This window comes from Oncorhynchus masou, unplaced genomic scaffold (genome assembly GCF_036934945.1).
Source record: "Oncorhynchus masou masou isolate Uvic2021 unplaced genomic scaffold, UVic_Omas_1.1 unplaced_scaffold_7242, whole genome shotgun sequence".
NCBI lineage: Eukaryota > Metazoa > Chordata > Actinopteri > Salmoniformes > Salmonidae > Oncorhynchus > Oncorhynchus masou.
This window is the reverse complement of record NW_027013693.1, coordinates 1-15,436: the sequence shown is the minus strand read 5'-3', so window position 1 is coordinate 15,436 and position 15,436 is coordinate 1. Positions and strand designations below refer to the sequence as shown.

General features: G+C 46.8%; 1 pseudogene; it reads left to right on the top strand.

The window, feature by feature from the left end:
* Positions 1-1,564: 1,564 nt before the first annotated feature.
* LOC135537206 (uncharacterized) lies at positions 1,565-10,589 on the top strand (annotated as a pseudogene).
* The last annotated feature ends 4,847 nt before the right edge of the window (positions 10,590-15,436 follow it).

Genomic DNA, 15,436 nt, shown 5'->3' with positions numbered 1-15,436 from the left:
TATCTCTCACTTAGTATCTCTCACTTATTATCGCTCACTTATTATCGCTCACTTATTATCTCTCACTTATTATCTCACTTATTATCGCTCACTTATTATCGCTCACTTATTATCTCTCACTTATTATCTCTCACTTATTATCGCTCACTTATTATCGCTCACTTATTATCGCTCACTTATTATCGCTCACTTATTATCGCTCATTATTATCGCTCACTTATTATCTCTCACTTAATATCGCTCACTTATTATCTCTCACTTAGTATCTCTCACTTATTATCGCTCACTTAATATCGCTCACTTATTATCTCTCACTTATTATCTCTCACTTATTATCTCTCACTTATTATCGCTCACTTATTATCGCCTCACTTATTATCTCTCACTTATTATCGCCTCACTTAGTATCTCTCACTTATTATCTCTCACTTATTATCGCTCACTTATTATCTCTCACTTATTATCTCTCACTTATTATTCTCTCACTTATTATCTCTCACTTAATATCGCTACACTTATTATCTCTCACTTAATATCGCTCACTATACACTTATTATCTCTCACTTAATATCGCTCACTTAATATCGCTCACTTATTATCTCTCACTTATTATCTCTCACTTATTATCTCACATATTATCTCTCACTGAATATGTATTGGAAATCGGTTATTCGAGTGCTCCTCAGTGACAAACAAGTTATTTTGACAAGTCTCTATTTGACTTACTTTGGCTGTTCAGAAATGAAGGCATTTATAATATGTATATAATATGCTTCATTACTGCACGGTCATGTAGCCATAACTAAATGCATGACATTAATTAAGACATTAGCAGAATATGATGGTTAAGAAATGAGGATGGATTTTGAGGACTAAATGGTCTGTGGGAGGAGAGGAGGAGCATCAATCTGACTTCCTGTTTCATAGTTTCATCCTTCCCTCTCTGTCTTTCTCTGTCTCTGCTCTCTCCCTCCCTTCCCTCTCTCTCTCTCCCGCCTCCTCCTTTCCCTCTCGGTCTGTTCTCTGTCTCTCCATCTCTCTCTCCCTCCCTTCCCTCTCTCTCTCTCCCTCCCTACCTCTATCTCTCTCTTTCCCTCCCCTCCTTCCCTCTCTGTCTTTCTCTGTCTCTGTCTCTCCCTCTCTTCCCTCTCTCTCTCTCCTCTCCTCCTTCCCCTCTCGGTCTGTCTCCGTCTCTCCGTCTCTCCCTCCCTCCCTATCTCTCTCCCTCCCTACCTCTATCTCTCTCTCTTTCACTCCCTCCTTCCCCTCTCTGTCTTTCTCCCGTCTCTCCCTCCCTCCCTTCCTCTCTCTCCCTCTCCTCCTTCCCTCTCGTTCTCTCTCTGTCTCTGTCTCTCCCTCCTTTCCCTCACTCACTCTCTCTCCTCCCCCTACCTCCATCTCTCTCTCTCTCTCTCCCCTCCTTCCCTCTCTGTCTCTCCCTCCCTCCCTTCCCTCTCTCTCTCCCTCCCCTCCTTCCCTCTCATTCTCTCTCTGTCTCTGTCTCTCCCTCCTTTCCCTCACTCACTCTCTCTCTCCCTACCTCCATCTCTCTCTCTCTCCCTCCCCTCCTTCCCTCTCGGTCTCTCCTTCAGCCCCACCAGGCCCCTATCCCCCAGCTATAGAGCCAGAGGCCCAGACTCCTCATCTCCCCAGGGTTCCTCCCAAGGTGTTGGTGATCTACTCTCAGGACCATCCTCTCTACAGGAAGATAGTTCTGAAGCTCTGTGCCTTCCTCCAGGCCAAGTGTGGAACCGAGGTTGTGTTGGACCTTCTAGACACAACCTGGCTGGGCACTGTGGGGAGACTACCCTGGCTGGAGTGGCAGAGACAACAGGCGGGTAGACACCAGGAGTGCTGATCTAGGATCAGGTGTCCCTTGTTCATGTAATATCCATCAATATAATCTAAAAGGCTAAACTGCTCCTAGATCAGTTGTCCTACTCTGAAACGCTTTATACATACAGGCCTAGTAGAGAAGAGACGGAGAGGAAGTAAAAGTGTTGTTGGTTCCCTGTACCGTTGTTCCCTTTAGCAAGGAAAGAAATCTGTTTCCACAGATGGATGGATTGATAAATCTGTCTCTCCTCTCCCCTCTTCTCTCCTCTCTTATTCTCTCCTCCCCCTCTCTCCTCTTCTCTCCTCTCTTATTCTCTCCTCCCCCTCTCTCCTCTTCTCTCCTCTTCTCTCCTCACCCCTCTCTTCTCTTCTTTTATTTTCTACTCTTCTCTCCTCTCCTCCTATATTCTCCTCTTCTTTTGCCTTCTCTCTTCTCTCCCCCTCTTTTCTTTTTCTCTTCTCTTCTCCTCTTTTTTCTTTTCTTGTCTTCTCCCCCTCTCTTCTCTCTTCTCCTCTTATCCTCTCCTCTCCTCCCCCTCTCCTCTTCTCTCCTCTCTTATTCTCTCCCCCTCTCTCCTCTTCTCTCCTCCCCCTCTCTCCTCTTCTCTCCTCTCCTCTTATCTCTCTCCTCTCTCCTCCCCCTCTCCTCTTCTCTCTCTCTTATTCTCTCTCCCCCTCTCTCTCTCCTCCCCTCTCTCCTCTTCTCTTCTCTCTCCTCTCTCCTATTCTCTCCTCTCCTCTTATTCTCTCCTCTCTCCTCTCCTCTCCTCTCTCTCCTCTCTTATTCTCTCCCCCTCTCTCCTCTTCTCTCCTCCCCCTCTCTCCTCTTCTCTCCTCTCCCCTCTCTTCTCTTCTTTTATTTTCTACTCTCTCTCCTCTCCTCCTATTTTCTCCTCTCCTCTTCTTTGCCTCTCCTCTCCTCTCTCCTCTTCTTCTCCTCTCCTCTTTTCTCTTTTCTTGTCTTTTCCCTCTCTCTCTCTCCTCTCCTCTTATTCTCTCCTCTTCTCTTCCCTCCTCTCCTCTCTTGTCCTCTCCTCCCCCTCTCTCCTCTTCCCTCCTCTCCTCTCTTGTCCTCTCTTCCCCTCTCTCCTCTTCTCTTCTCTCTCCCCCTCTCTTCTCTTCTCTTCTCTCCTCTCCCTCTCTCCGCTTCTCTCCTACAGGTCAACAAATCATCAGACAAGATCCTGGTTCTCTGTTCTCGTGGCGTCCAGGCCAAGTGGAGGGCGATGTGTGGCCAGAGTCGTGTGACGTTGAGAGAGGACCTCCGGTCGCCCATCGACGACATGCTGACGCCTGGCCCTCAACCTCTTCCTGCCTGACATGCAGCAGGCCGCCGCGCTGGGGAAGTACATGGTGGCCTACTTTGACGAGGTCGGCAGCGAGCGAGACGTGCCGTCTGTCTTCGACATCGCTGTGAAGTACAAGCTGATGAAGCACTTTGAGGAGCTCTGCTTCAGGATCCTCGACCAGGAGAAGTACGCACCGGGACAGGTCAGTTTGTTGATGGGATCTCCCTATGCTTCCTGCCTGGTCTGTTGTTCTGTACCCTAGTGTATGGGACAGGTACGGCCAGTCTGGTCCCAGCTTTCTAAAGGTAATAGTTAGGGATGCACGATATATCGGTGAACACATCGGAATCGGACGATATTAGCTAAAAAATGACGACATCTGTATCGGCCCGATGTCTAGTTTAACGTCGATGTTAAAAACCGGATGTCAAAGCTGACGCGCATACCTACATACCATACCTACATACCATACCTACATACCATACCTACATACCATACCTACATAACATACCAACATACCATACCTACATACCATACCTACATACCATACCTACATACCATACCTACATACCATACCTACATAACATACCATACCTACATACCATACCTACATACCATACCTACATACCATACCTACATAACATACCATACCTACATAACATACCATACCTACATAACATACCATACCGACATAACATACCTACATACCATACCTACATAACATACCATACCTACATACCATACCTACATAACATACCATACCTACCATACCTATACCATACCATACCTACATACCATACCATACCTACATACCATAACTACATAACATACCATACCTACATACCATACCTACATACCATACCTACATACCATACCTACATACCATACCTACATAACGTAATGACGCCACGTAAAATGTTACGCTACACCTGCAACACAGCATCCCTAACCTCGCCCACAATGTCTGCTGTGTGGATCGAGCAGTCAACAAGTCCAGCAGCCATTTGAAAGAGTTTGGGTCTTTGAGTGTCAAAAAAGATACAGTAGCTCTGTCAAAGCTGTACAGAAAAGTCTGCAACCAATCAAACACCGGCCACGAACGATGTGTTTACAATACCGCGTTGGTAATATAGCATCATTTGTTCGACCGCAACTTCTGGGGTAGCGAGCTTTAGCTTGGTACCTAGCTAGCTTTAGCTTTGTACCTCGTTAGCTTTAGCTTGGTACCTAGTTAGCTTTAGCTTGGTACCTAGATAGCTTTAACTTAGTGCCTAGCTAGCTTTAGCTTGGTGCCTAGCTAGCTTTAGCTTGGTACCTAGCTAGCTTTAGCTTGGTGCCTAGCTAGCTTTAGCTTGGTACCGAGCTAGCTTTAGCTTAGTACCTAGCTAGCTTTAGCTTGGTACCTAGCTAGCTTTACCTAGCTAGCTTTAGCTTGGTACCTAGCTAGCTTTACCTAGCTAGCTTTAGCTTGGTACCTAGCTAGCTTTACCTAGCTAGCACCAATACAACCAGCCTGAAAACAATGACCATTAGAAACTGCAGTCATTTCCATTATTCTTAGCAAGGATTTAGGAATCCTTGTGAGTAAGTATTAGCTAGGTTGCCACTTGGTTGTTCGACTATTGAAATTGAACTTCAGTTCATGAAAATAGTAGCTAGCCAGCTCCTTAACCCTGTTGCCCAAAGCTAACGTTATAAGCAGCCAGCTAGCTTCATCTGGCTAGTGAGGCTCGACCGGACCGGGTTATGTTTGTGAAGCTGGGGCCACAATAAAGGATGAGGCACAATAGTGGAATTTATGGATTGCCTTCAAAATAAAAGTACCTCTTTGAAAGTGAGGCAGAAGGTTACAATTGGTGAGTCATGACATTTAGGACTAGATCATGCTAAAAAGGTGGAATGTGAAGCAATGAACTGGGTCAACTTCGTGACATCCTGCCCACAAATGTTCTATGGAATTGAGGTCAGGGCTTTGTGATGGCCACTCCAATACCTTGACTTTGTTGTCCTTAAGCCATTTTGCCACGACTTTGAAGTATGCTTGGGGTCATTGCCCATTTGGAAGACCCATTTGGCACCAAGCATTTACTTCCTGGCTGATGTCTTGAGATGTTGTTTTAATATATCCACATAATTGTCCTGCCTCATGATGCCATCTATTTTGTGAAGTGCACCAGTCCGTCCTGCAGCAAAGCACCTCCACAACATGATGCGGCCACCCCCGTGCTTCACGGTTGGGATGGTGTTCTTCGGCTTGCAAGCCTCCCCCTTTTTCCTCCAAACATAGCGATGGTCATTATGGCCAAACAGTTCTATTTTTGTTTCATCAGACATCAGACATTTCTCCAAAAAGTATGATCTTTGTCCCCATGTGCAGTTGCAAACCATAGTCTGGCTTTTTTATGGAGGTTCTGGAGCAGTGGCTTCTTCCTTGCTGAGTGGCCTTTCAGGTTATGTCGATATAGGACTTGTTTTACTGTGGATATAGATACTTTGTACCTGTTTCCTCCAGCATCTTGACAAGGTCCTTTGCTGTTCTTGGATTGATTTGCACTTTTCACAAAGTACGCTCATCTCCAGGAGACAGAACGAGTCTCCTTCCTGAGCGGTATGACGGTATGGTGTTTATACTTAAGCGTATTATTGTTTGTACAGATGAACGTGCTACCTTCAGGTGTTTGTAAATTGCTTCCAAGGATGAACCAGACTTGTGGAGGTCTACAATTTTTTTTTTTCTAAAGAAAAACAATTCTGAGGTCTTGGCTGATTTCTTTTGATTTTCACATGATGTCAAGCAAAGAGGCACTGAGTTTGAAGGTAGGCCTTGAAATACATCCACAGGTACACCTCCAATTGACTCAAATTATGCGTCAATTAGCCTATCAGAAGCTTCTACAGCCATGACATCATTTTCTGGGAATTTTCCAAGTTGTTTAAAGGCACAGTCAACTTAGTGCATGTAAACTTGACCCACTGGAATTGTGATACATTGCATTATAAGTGAAATATTCTGTCTGCAAACAATTGTTGGAAAAATGACTTGCAGAAAGTAGATGTCCTAACCGACTTGCCAAACTATAGTTTAACAATAAATTTGTGGAGTGGTTGAAAAAAACGAGTTTTAATGACTCCAACCTAAGTGTATAAATGAACTGACTTCAACTGTAGCTATATATGTAGCTAGCTAATGATAGCTACTGAAACAGAGACTGTCGTGGTTGCATCCATGAGCTAGCTAGCTAACGATAGCTACTGAAACAGACTGTCGTGTTGCATCCATGAGCTAGCTAGCTAACGATAGCTACTGAAACAGACTGTCGTGTTGCATCCATGAGCTAGCTAGCTAACGATAGCTACTGAAACAGACTGTCGTGTTGCATCCATGAGCTAGCTAGCTAATCGATAGCTACTGAAACAGACTGTGGTTGCATCCATGAGCTAGCTAGCTAATCACGATAGCTACTGAAAACAGACTGTCGTGTTGGCATCCATGAGCTAGCTATTAACGATAGCTACTGAAACAGACTGTCGTGTTGCATCCATGAGCTAGCTAGCTAACGATAGCTACTGAAACAGATTGTCGTTTGCATCCATGAGCTAGCTAGCTTTTGACCAGCACTGAAGGTGCACGACAACTTTTCCAGCATCATAGTATACTGTACGTACGATGAATCGTTGTGACATGAAATACTGAGTGATCAATGTGTCAATGTGTCATAACTACGTAAAAAATGAATGAACATGTTAAATTATTATGACGTGCAGTCATATTCAGATCCTACTGGTCAAAATAGTGTATATTTATCAGGTATCTTGTTTGACATGTAAAGACCCAAACAGTGCCCATAGAAATCCTGGTTGAGAAAGAAAACTACTGAACAGCTTAAACAGCACAGGAAGCAAAGAAACAGGTTTTGATGATGTTTTACTGGTAATGGGGACATAAGTAAATGCCAAAATTACTTTAAGGGTCAGTGGTGTGTGTGTGTGTGTGTGTGTGTGTGTGTGTGTGTGTGTGTGTGTGTGTGTGTGTGTGTGTGTGTGTGTGTGTGTGTGTGTGTGTGTAACCTTTATTTAACTAGGCAAGTCAGTTAAGAGCAAATTCTAACTCACAATGACGGTCTACCCCGGCCAAACCCGGACGACGCTGGGCCAATTGTGCGCCGCCCTATGGGACTCCCAATCACGGCCGGATGTGATACAGCTCTGGATTCGAACCATGGACTATAGTGACGTCTCTTGCACTGAGATGCAGTGCCTTAGACCTCTGCGTCCATGTGTGTGTTAACTATTTAACTTAAAAGGCTAAAAGTTTAAATATCGGTTATTTGTTTGGCAAGGAAAATATTGGTTACCGGCCAAACATGTCATACTGGTGCATCACTAGTAGCAGTGAGGCCCACAGTGGAAATAAGGTGCTCGCTTCTGGGCCTGGCTCCTTAGTGGGTGGGACTGCCTGCCAAGTGGGTGGGCCTGGCTGCCAAGTGGGTGGGACTGCCTGCCAAGTAGGTGGGACTGCCTGCCTAAGTAGGTGGGACTGGCTCCCTGGTGGGTGGGACTGCCTGCCAAGTAGGTGGGCCTGGCTGCCAAGTGGGTGGGCCTGGCCTGCCAAGTGGGTGGGCCTGGCTCCTTAGTGGGTGGGCCTGGCTGCCAAGTAGGTGGGCCTGGCTGCCAAGTGGGTGGGACTGCCTGCCAAGTGGGTGGGACTGGCTCCTTGGTGGGTGGGACTGGCCTGCCTAAGTAGGTGGGCCTGGCTGCCAAGTGGGTGGGCCTGCCTGCCAAGTGGGTGGGCCTGGCTCCTGAGTGGGTGGGCCTGGCTGCCAAGTAGGTGGGCCTGGCTGCCAAGTGGGTGGGACTGCCTGCCAAGTGGGTGGGACTGGCTCCTTGGTGGGTGGGACTGCCTGCCAAGTAGGTGGGCCTGGCTGCCAAGTGGGTGGGCCTGCCTGCCAAGTGGGTGGGCCTGGCTCCTTAGTGGGTGGGCCTGGCTGCCTTAGTGGGTGGGCCTGGCTGCCAAGTGGGTGGGCCTGCCTGCCAAGTGGGTGGGCCTGGCTCCTTGGTGGGTGGGCCTGGCTGCCAAGTGGGTGGGCCTGGCTCCTTAGTGGATGGGCCTGGCTGCCAAGTGGGTGGGCCTGGCTCCTTATTGGATGGGCCTGGCTCCTTAGTGGATGGGCCTGCCTGCCAAGTGGGTGGGCCTGGCTCCTTAGTGGATGGGCCTGCCTGCCAAGTGGGTGGGCCTGGCTCCTTAGTGGATGGGCCTGCCTGCCAAGTGGGTGGGCCTGGCTGCCTGATTAACTGGGCCTGGCTGCCAAGTGGGTGGGCCTGGCTGCCAAGTGGGTGGGCCTGGCTGCCAAGTGGGTGGGCCTGGCTGCCAAGTGGGTGGGCCTGGCTGCTGAGTGGCTGGGCCTGGCTGCCAAGTGGGTGGGCCTATGCCCCCAGCCACGGCTGCGCCCCTGCCCAGTCATGTGAAATCCACAGATTAAGGCCCAATAAATTCATTTCCATTGACTGATTTCCTGATATGAACTGTAACTCAGTAAAATCTTCAAAGTTGTTGCGTTTATATTTTTCTGTTCAGTATATTTTGAACGTGTCAAATAAAATGAATGATTTAATTCAAATCAGGTCAGCCACATCGAGGGATCGGAGTGGAAGAGTACTTCAAATGTCCACCGGGGAGAGATCTGCGCGACGCCATCGAAGCCTTCCAGGCCTTCCAGTTAGAGAACCCAGACTGGTTTGAACAGGAGTGTGTTGACATCAACGCAGAGGAGGAAGTGTTCGCAGTGACAGAGTATGACGCTCTACTGGAAAAGCCGGTCGCGCCTGTTCTAGAGTTTGTTCCAGAATACAGGAAGGGGCCGCCTGTTCTAGAGTTTGTTCCAGAATACAGGAATGGGCCTCCTGTTCTAGAGTTTGTTCCAGAATACAGGAAGGGGCCGCCTGTTCTAGAGTTTGTTCCAGAATACAGGAAGGAGCCACCTGTTCTAGAGTTTGTTCCAGAATACAGGAAGGAGCCTCCTGTTCTAGAGTTTGTTCCAGAATACAGGAAGGAGCCACCTGTTCTAGAGTTTGTTCCAGAATACAGGAAGGAGCCTCCTGTTCTAGAGTGTGTTCCAGAATACAGGAAGGGGCCACCTGTTCTAGAGTGTGTTCCAGAATACAGGAAGGGGCCTCCTGTTCTAGAGTGTGTTCCAGAATACAGGAAGGGGCCTCCTGTTCTAGAGTGTGTTCCAGAATACAGGAAGGGGCCTCCAATCTCCAGCTATGATGTAGAGATCAATGAAGACAGCCAGGGATTCCAGGTCTCGACTCTTGAAGTGAAACTGGAAGGTAAGGTTATCAGAGGGGAATGGAATAATAGCACAAACAGACTGGTGCCCAGGCTAAAGGGGTTTGGTACAACAGAAGAAATGTCTGTCTGGGAGGAATTAATAAAGTCGTCTTCTTCCAGGTCATGGGTCGTGTGTGCTGGAGCTTCTTCCAAGGGTCAGCTCCAACAGCCACCAGGTGTACCCATCATACCCAGTCGTTGAGGCCCCACCCGGGGTACTTATCTCTGATCTGCACCCCCATGCCCTGGAGAGTCAACCCTGTGGGTTGTCAGATCTTCTCCCGAGTGAGCCACCCTTGGCCAGAGAGAACTGTCTCCACCTACAGGAGAGGTGGGGAACAGCAGACCGTTGCCCTCGAGAGAACGAGGAAGAGGAGGAGGCATACAGTCCTTCTTGTCAACCCTCGGTTGACACCCTGGAACAACTCATGTCTCTCCAGCTGTCACTCTGTGGTCTCAGTGGTATCCCAGAAATCACCTCTGTGTCCACAGAGAACGGCTACCTATCACAACCGCGTGGAGAGATGGACCTATCACTTCCTGTCAAGGTGGGCCAATCACGACTGTCCTTCAGCTCCATCCAGGTTACCCCACCTGTACCGATGGATAGTCAGATTCAGTACCTCCTTCCCCTGCCAGAGAGAAGCCACTCCCAGCCGGTGGAGATGGAGGAGGGTGGGGAGGTGATGGAGCCTGCTGCCCAGGAGAAGAGACCTGTCAGTGGGTCAGACCTGGGCTATATCTCCAGGAGCTCCTTGCAACAGAACTCTTCTGTCCACTACCCTGTAGGAGAGGACAGCGACAATCCACTGGTGGCACTGGCCAGGCTACAACAGGCTCTCTACCTAAACAATTAAATACTCTGGCTTCTGCAATAAAATGTGGAGAGAACGTTCGTAGAAAACAGGTGTTAATCATATACTCTGGATCATAAACACTTTAGTTGTTCAGCATCGTCTTTTCATATTGTTATAACACTATTGTCTATAAAAGTTTTCCTGATTGAAATGATGAACAAACCTGGAGTCAATGAATCAGCCAATGGGTTTGTACAGCATAATCCATATATTTTGTTCTGACATCACTTCCTTATATCTGGTTGTACAAGACAATAAAACGTGATCGTGTCCATATTGCAGATATACAGAATACACATCATTCTACACGTAGAATTTGCTTTCTGTAAACAATAACCAGTCTCTGTGTTCCTGTACACTATTTGGGAATCAAGATTTTTGTCCCAAATAGCACACCTATTCCCTACATAGTGCACTAATTTTGACCAGAGCCCAAGCCTCAAATAGAAAATCCCATTTATTGGGTTCAAGAAAACGTTCATGCTGGAAACAGAAGCATAGTATCTGTTAAATATAAATCCCATGTTAACAAATCAAATTGAGTCAGTCAGAGTTAGTCTTGGTCTCTTTTAAAGTATTCTAGATCCAAGAAAGAAAGCCCTTGGTGGTTCAGTACTTCTTCCAGTGGCCTGTAACTGGACATAAAATATATATTTTTTGTTGTTGTCCGTACATACATTGTTACAACCTGTCTTTTATCTAGCCTGGGTACCTGTCTGATTGTGTTGTTATGACAACTCATGACAATGAGAAATGGAGTTGGTGAGAGCACAAACAGATCCAGGGGGCCAGGCTATCTTGTATCATCGCTAAACATATCCAGGGTGCCCAGGCTATCTTGTATCATCTCTAAACACATCCAGGGGGCCCAGGCTATCTTGTATCATCTCTAAACAGATCCAGGGGCCCAGGCTATCTTCTCTAAACAGATCCGGGGCCCAGGCTATCTTGTATCATCTCTAAACACATCCAGAGGGCCAGGCTATCTTGTATCATCTCTAAACACATCCAGGGGCCAGGCTATCTTGTATCATCTCTATAAACAGATCCAGGGGGCCAGGCTATCTTGTATCATCTCTAAACACATCCAGGGGGCCAGGCTATCTTGTATCATCTCTAAACACATCGAGGGGGCCAGGCTATATTGTATCATCTCTAAACACCAAGTACAAATTGTAACCTTTTCAATATCTCAATATGCAGCAGTGGCAATATGCAGCCAACACAAGGCTAGGTAGAAGGACACCTCAGTCCAATCAGCCAACACAAGGCTAGGTAGAAGGACACCTCATTCCAATCAGCCAACATAAGGCTAGGTAGAAGGACACCTCATTCCAATCAGCCAACATAAGGCTAGGTAGAAGGACACCTCATTCCAATCAGCCAACATAAGGCTAGGTAGAAGGACACCTCAGTCCAATCAGCCAACATAAGGCTAGGTAGAAGGACACCTCAGTCCCATCAGCCAACACAAGGCTAGGTAGAAGGACACCTCAGTCCAATCAGCCAACACAAGGCTAGGTAGAAGGACACCTCAGTCCAATCAGCCAACACAAGGCTAGGTAGAAGGACACCTCAGTCCAATCAGCCAACACAAGGCTAGGTAGAAGGACACCTCAGTCCCATCAGCCAACACAAGGCTAGGTAGAAGGACACCTAATTTCAATCAGCCAACACAAGGCTAGGTAGAAGGACACCTCATTTCAATCAGCCAACACAAGGCTAGGTAGAAGGACACCTCATTTCAATCAGCCAACACAAGGCTAGGTAGAAGGACACCTAATTTCAATCAGCCAACACAAGGCTAGGTAGAAGGATACCTCATTTCAATCAGCCAACATAAGGCTAGGTAGAAGGACACCTCATTTCAATCAGCCAACACAAGGCTAGGTAGAAGGACACCTCATTTCAATCAGCCAACGCAAGGCTAGGTAGAAGGACACCTCAGTTCAATCAGCCAACATAAGGCTCGGTAGAAGAACACCTCAGTCCAATCAGCCAACACAAGGCTAGGTAGAAGGACACCTCAGTTCAATCAGCCAACATAAGGCTAGGTAGAAGGACACCTCATTTCAATCAGCCAACACAAGGCTAGGTAGAAGGACACCTCAGTCCAATCAGCCAACATAAGGCTAGGTAGAAGGACACCTCAGTCCAATCAGCCAACACAAGGCTAGGTAGAAGGACACCTCATTTCAATCAGCCAACATAAGGCTAGGTAGAAGGACACCTCATTTCAATCAGCCAACATAAGGCTAGGTAGAAGGACACCTCATTTCAATCAGCCAACATAAGGCTAGGTAGAAGGACACCTCAGTCCAATCAGCCAACACAAGGCTAGGTAGAAGGACACCTCAGTCCAATCAGCCAACACAAGGCTAGGTAGAAGGACACCTCAGTTCAATCAGCCAACATAAGGCTAGGTAGAAGGACACCTCAGTTCAATCAGCCAACATAAGGCTAGGTAGAAGGACACCCTCATTTCAATCAGCCAACACAAGGCTAGGTAGAAGGACACCTCAGTCCAATCAGCCAACACAAGGCTAGGTAGAAGGACACCTCATTTCAATCAGCCAACGCAAGGCTAGGTAGAAGGACACCTCAGTTCAATCAGCCAACATAAGGCTAGGTAGAAGGACACCTCAGTCCAATCAGCCAACATAAGGCTAGGTAGAAGGACACCTCAGTTCAATCAGCCAACACAAGGCTAGGTAGAAGGACACATTCCAATCAGCCAACATAAGGCTAGGTAGAAGGACACCTCATTCCAATCAGCCAACATAAGGCTAGGTAGAAGGACACCTCAGTTCAATCAGCCAACATAAGGCTAGGTAGAAGGACACCTCAGTCCAATCAGCCAACATAAGGCTAGGTAGAAGGACACCTCAGTTCAATCAGCCAACACAAGGCTAGGTAGAAGGACACATTCCAATCAGCCAACAAAAGGCTAGGTAGAAGGACACCTCATTCCAATCAGCCAACACAAGGCTAGGTAGAAGGACACCTCAGTTCAATCAGCCAACACAAGGCTAGGTAGAAGGACACCTCAGTCCAATCAGCCAACATATGGCTAGGTAGAAAGACACCTCATTTCAATCAGCCAACACAAGGCTAGGTAGAAGGACACCTCATTTCAATCAGCCAACACAAGGCTAGGTAGAAGGACACCTCAGTTCAATCAGCCAACACAAGGCTAGGTAGAAGGACACCTCAGTTCAATCAGCCAACACAAGGCTAGGTAGAAGGACACCTCAGTTCAATCAGCCAACATAAGGCTAGGTAGAAGGACACCTCATTTCAATCAGCCAACATAAGGCTAGGTAGAAGGACACCTCAGTCCAATCAGCCAACATAAGGCTAGGTAGAAGGACACCTCATTCCAATCAGCCAACATAAGGCTAGGTAGAAGGACACCTCAGTCCAATCAGCCAACATAAGGCTAGGTAGAAGGACACCTCAGTTCAATCAGCCAACATAAGGCTAGGTAGAAGGACACCTCATTTTAAATCCCTCAATATAAATATCCTAGTTTGACTTTATATGATAAAATATAATTTCCTTTTATTCCACAACACTTCATGAAGAAACCCATCAACAATCCTCCATTGTTCACTTCACACTGCACTCAAAAAGGCACTTTTCTTTTCTTAAGTGTTTTTTCTTCTTCATTCCTATTCATCACCTACCTGCATAATCATCATAGCCTGGTCTCAGATCAGTTGGTGTTCTAGCCAACTCCATACCACACAAACAGTTTGGCGTGCATTGAGGCTGAGTAACAAGGAGCTGGCGTGATGGCACGTACAGACTGGAACCCAGGCTATATTCAGCTCACTCTTTTTTTCCCCATCAGGAAGTGAAGGACAAGCAGGAACAGGAAATGTCAAAGATCACCATTAGGTTGAATGAATTATATCACATCCAAGATCTATTTTAATGACCAGAGGGCGAGGCACTGGAAACTAAAGGGACTACTTTTTGTAACACAGTAAATACAAGATGGCGGTTGATGTTGCGTAACTGTACAATAGTGTCTTCTCTGCAGACTGCGGTCATTACCAATATGTATTTGGGTACTTTTTTTTATCAAACATCATTTTTGGTGTTTTTCACTGTATGAGAAGATCAATGAGGAGAAACAGAGACCTACAGTTTGAGATGACAAGTGTACGATCGTGATTTATTCTCCGATCTGTCTGTAATTCCTGCATTCTCTCGACCCTGTTCTATCGGTTGCAGAGTGACCTATATTTCTCTCATCCACATAAGGGTCTTCTGTTAGGTAATAATAGCAGTGGTTTTTTGTGTGTTTTTTCTTAAATCCAGAGTTCCGGCAATAGGATGTCAAACACCTCGCCTATCATCGCCACACCCATCTGATTACGCATATCAACGCCACACCCATCTGATTACGCATATCAACGCCACACCCATCTGATTACGCATATCAACGCCACACCCATCTGATTACGCATATCAACGCCACACCCATCTGATTACGCATATCATCGCCACACCCATCTGATACGATATCATCCCACCATCGATTTACCATTACATTTAAGCAGAGACGCGGCGACCATTGGTGATCACCTTCAGCCACACCCGATTACGATATCACCCACCCATCTGATTACGCATATCAACGCCACACCCATCTGATTACGCCTATCAACGCCACACCCATCTGATTACGCATATCAACGCCACACCCATCTGATTACGCATATCATCGCCACACCCATCTGATTACGCATATCAACGCCACACCCATCTGATTACGCATATTACATTTACATTACATTTAAGTCATTTAGCAGACGCTCTTATCCAGAGCGACTTACAAATTGGTGAATTCACCTTCTCAACGCCACACCCATCTGATTACGCATATCAACGCCACACCCATCTGATTACGCATATCAACGCCACACCCATCTGATTACGCCTATCATCGCCACACCCATCTGATTACGCATATCATCGCCACACCCATCTGATTACGCATATCATCGCCACACCCATCTGATTACGCATATCAACGCCACACCCATCTGATTACGCATATTACATTTACATTACATTTAAGTCATTTAGCAGACGCTCTTATCCAGAGCGACTTA